The 6,419-nt window shown below is 43.2% G+C and overlaps 1 pseudogene; it reads right to left on the minus strand.

The window, feature by feature from the left end:
* Positions 1 to 2,474: 2,474 nt before the first annotated feature.
* On the minus strand, positions 2,475 to 2,952 carry LOC130706271 (ubiquitin-conjugating enzyme E2 D2-like; annotated as a pseudogene).
* Between the last annotated feature and the right edge of the window lie 3,467 nt (positions 2,953 to 6,419).

The following is a 6,419-nucleotide window of genomic DNA, read 5'->3' on the forward strand; positions in this document are numbered from 1 at the left end:
TTTCCCTTTCTAAGACTGGGGGTTTCCTGAGCTTGGGGTAACTTGGCTGTTACAGAAACCCACTGTATGTGCAGCACCCTCCTGGTTGAGTTGAGTGTTGGGGGGCAAGGGGAACTGATGTCAGTGACGCTCATGCTGCCTGCTGGGCCCTGACTAAGTCCTGTCTCTAACCCAAGAGTCTGTGTCATTCTGCCAGCCTCCATTGGCTCACGTGTAGGCTTGCAAGCTGGGTAAAATCTTAGACCATACACAGTTCTTGAGAAAGCATAAGACAAATGAGTGCTAATAGGTATGTCCTGAGAAGCAGCCTACAATCCAGAGTGGGAGAGAGGCAGAGTGACAACAAAGATAGAGATTGAAGGAGTGGGAGGTGGAGAAGGCTGGGAATAAAACTCATCATTTTATTTTGTAACAACTCCAAATCCATTTAACTTTGCTGATTAAATATGGACCTCAAGATAGAGGATGTTACTGAACCAAACTTGGGGCTGTTCTACTGCTTGCAGTAAAGCCAGTCTACTGACACCAGGTTGCAGAGAAGGAAAGTGCAGCCTTTATTTTAAGGCTCCAGACAAGGAGTCTAGGGTAGCTAATGCTCAAAAAACCTGATCTCCCCAGTAGGTTTCAGGAAAGCATTTTTAAAAGCAAGATGAAGGAGGGGAGTCGCAGGATGTATGATCAGCGCACAATTAACAAAATTACACAGGCCATTTTTTTTTCAAAGCTGGATATATTTTATTTATAAATAACATTTAGATACAGAGGTTAATCAGATATTCTCCAAGATCCCCAACGTACTAGCACAGACACACCAGAGAGGAAAGAGAACGTGTTTATGTGTTTCTGACATACGGCAGCAAAATCCAAGGCTGGTTATATCCAGACATCTCAGTAAACAGAGTGCCAGATCACTTGCAAACTACAGGTATTGGGTTTATTTTGTTATTTGTTAATTAGGATGTATGATCAGTGCACAATTGGATGTATGATCAGTGCACAATTTTTTTTTTTTTAGGTCCTTGTTGTTAAAATTTTATTAAATTTAAATCTGGATCTTCTGGATGGATACCATGATAAATGCACACTCTTTTAGAGGTGTAATTCCTAAGTATGTTAGAGGGAAACTATATTTTAACATTGTTAAATCTGAGGGAAGTACATTTATTTTGGAAGACATATCAAACAAACTTCTAGGACTTTTCATATCAGCTACACATGTAAAGTTTATAAGTCATCACTCAGGTCCCTAGAAGAAGAAAATGAACAAAATGAAAAAGATCATCTTTTCTTGGACGCACTAGAGAACTGAGGTCTAAGCGCAAACAGATTCATCAAATTCTGGAGGGACAGATGTGTACAGAGTCACAGATGAGACTTGCCAACCTGAAGCACAAGCTTCTGGAGCCATCACAGGGTAGCTCAGATTAAATGGTAATTTTGCCAAATTCTTGGAGGTGGAGTGTGGACTTTGAGAAGGAAAACATCCTGGTAACTAAAGTCAGGTGTCCACACATCTCCATAGGTTGTGTCTCCAGGAACCCTACCAGGTTTTCACAGTGAAAACCAAGAAACTTCCCACTGTGGCTCTGTCAAGAGTGAGGAAGAGATTTGTTGATGGTGAGGTAACAGGGTGGTGTCACAGAGGTTAACATCAATCCTCAGGCTCCATTAGGTCTGCGTCTACATGCTCATGGTCAGCAAGTAGTTAACTTCCATTTGGTGGGGGTTTAGCACCTGTAAAACAACTCAGTGTCTGCCTCAGATACTGTTATCTATGTATTCCAGGGAGGAACTAAGGATTCCATGACTGTCATGGCTGATTTGCTGTTTAAATTGTTACCAGTTCACCTGGCCCAACTGCTACTTTTGTCACTACATGGTCACATCCTTTCAATCATTAATTCTTGAGTCAGGCTTTTGTGACTCAGGGGAGTCCTGAGAAACTATGGCTTTTCTGTGGACAAGAGGCAGGCAGAGGACCTGGGGGGAGGGTCTTGCCCAGTTACAAGGATATTGGTTAATACTAATCTTGGTCAAAATCAACACCCAAAGTTTCTTCAGAATAAAGTGGATACCTGACTAGCTTTGTAATCTTCATTGTTTTTCCTCACCATTGTCAGTTCTAAGAGACTCACATTAAAAATTATCTCTCTGGTTGGTGGAACTGCTCTCCTTATCCTAAAGCCACCACGCCCTTGTTCTTGCTTTCCTAATGCTAAATCAATAAAGAAATCTTTCAGTTAAAACTGGATTAAAACTGGTCTCACACTCACCCAAACCCCCAACCTTACCCCCATTCACTAATCCCTCCTCCACCCTTGCCTCCACCTGCAGACTTGCTCCACCGCCTCCACACACCCTGATATACAGGAGGTGTTACCACATATGCCCAGAGGATGGGGAGCCCTCCTTTCATAGAAAGCCAACAAAAGGTAACCAATTAAACTGCCAGCTTTAATAAGGCAATGGGATTATCATTGATTTTTAAATTGCACGTCGTATTTCTTAGTCCATTCCCGAGCAATTCTGTCATACCTCCTCCTGTCCTTTGTGTAGATCTTAGCAATTTCCGGAACCAAAGGATCATCTGCGTTGGGGGCGCACAACAGGGAGTAAATGGATAACAATACTTTGGAAATTGTCAGTGCTGGCGACCACTCAGATCTAAGGATGTCCAGGCAGATGTTTCCGTTTCTGTTAATGTTTGGATGGTAAATTCGGGTGGTGAATGCGATTTTGGGTGGTTTGAATGGGTAATCGGAGGGAAATTGGACCTTTAGGAAGAAGACTCCTCCCTGGTAGGTGTTGTCATTGGGCCCCATTATGGTCGCTTGCCAGTGGAACATATCATCCCCCACTACCCCTGCTGAGCTCTGGGCGGGGGGTGGGGGTGGTGGGGGTGGGGTCGCGGGACAGGTCGAGGAGCTCCTTGTGGATGCGCTTTAAGGCCATCATCTGTGACATGTGGCCAATCCTTGGCGCTGGGCCTGGCGACAGGTAGAAGGCGACGGCGGTGATCACGGGGTGGGAGGAACGGTGACAGACGCGCAGGTAGATGGGTGGACTGAAGGCCGGCTGCGGGGTCGAGGGGGGCGTCGTGGGAGGTGGATGGTGGCAGAGAGTGGGAGAGTGGGACTGAGGAGGGAGTCGGGCGCTCGACCACACTTGATGAGCTACTGGACGCTAGCAGCTCGTGGCCACCGCTTCCTCCTCGGCGCTGTCCTGAGCTGGAGGGCACGCAGCCCGGAGGCCACGCAGCCCGGAGGCCACGCAGCCCGGAGGCCGTGCCGCCCTAAGACACGGCCGCCCGGAGACACCGCCGCTCCTGCCCTGGGCCGCCAGGCGGGGACCCGCTTAGTGAGGTCACAGGGGCCACGTTGATGAGGCGGCGCGGCATCTCGCAGGGGCGACAGGGGGTGGGGTGGGCAGGGTTTACGTTAGAGGGGGGAGGGGCAGGGAAGTGAAGGAGGAAGGGACGGGGTAGGGGGGCGTGGAAGGGGGCGGAGGCATGGAGGGGGGTAGTGGGTACAGGGGTCTGGGGAGGGATTGGGGGGTGGAGGGGCCGGGGCTCACCCAGCGCCAGCGCTCTGGGCTGGCATGTTGAGCCACACCCACTGTCCACCAATGAGAGTTACCTGAATAAATAAGAGCGGTTCAAGGAATTCCTCTCCAGCCCTCAATAACACAGATTCAGCATCCCTTAACATTTTACCCCGTCAGCTTTATATTAATTAATTCTCTGTCTCTCTCTCATATATGTATGTATGCACACACACACACATACACATATACACATACACTTCTGAGTGAGTTACATACATCCTGGCCTTTACTTCCAGATACTTCTTTGTGTATTTCCTAAGACATTCTTTTATATGCTCAACTTTTTAGCAAATTTAACATCATTACAATACTTTTATAAATTTTTTTTAATTGAAGTATAGTTGATTTACAACATCATGTTAGTTTCAGGTGTACAACATAGCTACTCAACATTTTTACAGATTATACTCCATTAACTTTTTAAAGTAATGTTTCATAACGTTTTGGTAAATTCATTTTTTATGAAGAAATAAAGCCTTCAAAAATTAATTGTGGGGCTAAAATCTCTTTAATTTTTGAAAAACTTCTGACAGGAAAAGGAGGAAGGAAGGAAACCAGTACTCTATCTGGTATATATAATCATTAAATTTCACATCTACAAAATACTTTAATATAGATATTCCAGTTATGTCAATTGACATGTAGTGTCTTTAAAACTTATTTTTAAACCCCTCCAGTACAGAATCCAACCTAGGATCAAGTATATTGCGTTTAGTTGTTGTCTCTATTTAGTCTCCTTGAGTCTGGAACATTGCTGCAGCCTTTCTGTCTTTTATGACACTGACACATCTGAAGAATTGCTGAGGGGGCGGGGAACACACCTTTCCCTAGTCACACTTCCCAGTCTTAAAACTGTAACTTCAGTAAACCTAGATAATATGCAGGAGGAAAAAGGGAAAAGAATGACTGCTCAGATTTGTATTTTGAATGCTGTAGTAAAGTTGTTTAAATACTTTACGATGTGTGTTATATTAGGATGCATTCTCTATTGCTTTTTGTAAGATGAATGAACTTATCTCACCCACAGGAAGTTTGTATTCTCTAATCCTCTTTGAAAAGATGAGAAACTGACAAGTCTTTTGTTGACAATGATTACATTTCCAAGAAACTAAGAAAGAAATAGAAGCCCATGTTGTATGGATTAGTTGATTCTGATTTTAGATTAAGATGTATCTATATATTTATCTGTAAATGTATATATATATATATCTTAATCTGAAATTAGAATCAATTTATGTGTGTATGTATTCTCACCATTGAAAGAAATGTTATTTGAGTAAAATTGTTAATGTGAAGTACTTTACAGACTTACACCTTCTTTTTTAGTTTCCTATGCTGTTATAAAAAAATTACACAGACTGGCTTAAAACAACAGGAATTTATTTTCTTATGGATCTGGAGGCAAGAAGTCTGAAATCCTGGTGTCAGCAGAGCTCTTTCTCTCTTGAAACCTCTAGGGAAAAACCCATCCTCGCCTCCTCCTTGCTTCAGTGGTCCCAGCAATCCTTGCTGCCCCTTGGTTTGTGGCTGCATCACTCCAATCTCTGCCTCAGTCTTCATGTGGACTTCTTCCCTGTGTGTGTTTTTGTGTTTGTCCAAATCTTTCTCTCCTTATAAGGACACCAATGTTTGGATTTAGTGCGCACCCAAATCCATTATAATCTCATTTAACTTGATTACACCTACAAATACTCTATTTCCAAGCAAGATCATATTCTGAGGTTCCAGGTAGACATGGATTTTGGTAGGATACTGTTCAACCTAGTACAGTATGCGCTCTACCTCCCAAAATTCACATCTGTCTCATACAAAAATACAAAATACAAAATATACTCATCCCATCCCAACATCTCCAACAGTCTTAAACCATTCTGGCATTAACTCTAAAATCTCATCTAAATATCAAGTCAAAAAGTTCCAAATCTCATTTAAGGACACTAATTCAGGTATGGGTGAGACTCTGGGTATGATTCACCTTGGGACAAAGTTCCTCATCATCTGTGGACCTGTGAAACAGAAAACAAGTTATTTGTTTGCAAATACAATGATAGTACAAGCATAGGATAGACATTCCCATTATGAAAGGGAGAAATTGGAAGGAATAAATAAGTCAGTAGTCTCAAGCAAATCTGAAACCCAGAAAGGAAGAGTCCACTAGTTTTTGTGGCCTGAAAATAAACTTTTTTTACCCAATCTACCCTTTGGGCCCAAGGAGGCCCTGCCAGGACCTGCCTCTGTTCCTGTCTCTAGCTTCTCTGCCTCTGCACCCATGACTCTGCCCTTATAGTCATTCTTTTTCAGCTCTTCTTCAAGAGCTCATGTTTGAGTATTTCTATCAGTCTGTTTCTACCAGTAGAATCTCTGAAATCTGATAGCCTTTCTGCATTTCATCCTGTCTCTGGCTCCTTCAGTCACAGCTTTCAGTGTTCCTTCTGATATAACATTCTCAAAAACCTTGTCAGTTCCTCCGTGTATGTCAAGGGGATCCATGCCATTACAGAACTGGATAACCCACCTCTATTCCTGGCTTCTACTGAGATGGTTGACTGGATCCATGAGTCACAGGCATAATCTCTTCAGGAAAAGTTTGTGCAGTCACACACTTAGCCCAGAAAATGCTATCTGGACATGCTAAGAATTTTCCAAATAATCAAGTCTGGCTCCTTTTTTCTTAACAGTTCTGTTCTCAGTTTATCTCATTCTTCTCACACTTTATTGTAAGCAAGGAACAAGGAGAAACCAGGCTGTACATTCCACACTTTGCTTGGAAATCTCAGCTATATGTCTCAGAACTTACTTAGAAGTTCTACTTTCCC

The sequence above is a fragment of the Balaenoptera acutorostrata genome, chromosome X, assembly GCF_949987535.1.
Source record: "Balaenoptera acutorostrata chromosome X, mBalAcu1.1, whole genome shotgun sequence".
Classification (NCBI taxonomy): Eukaryota; Metazoa; Chordata; class Mammalia; order Artiodactyla; family Balaenopteridae; genus Balaenoptera; species Balaenoptera acutorostrata.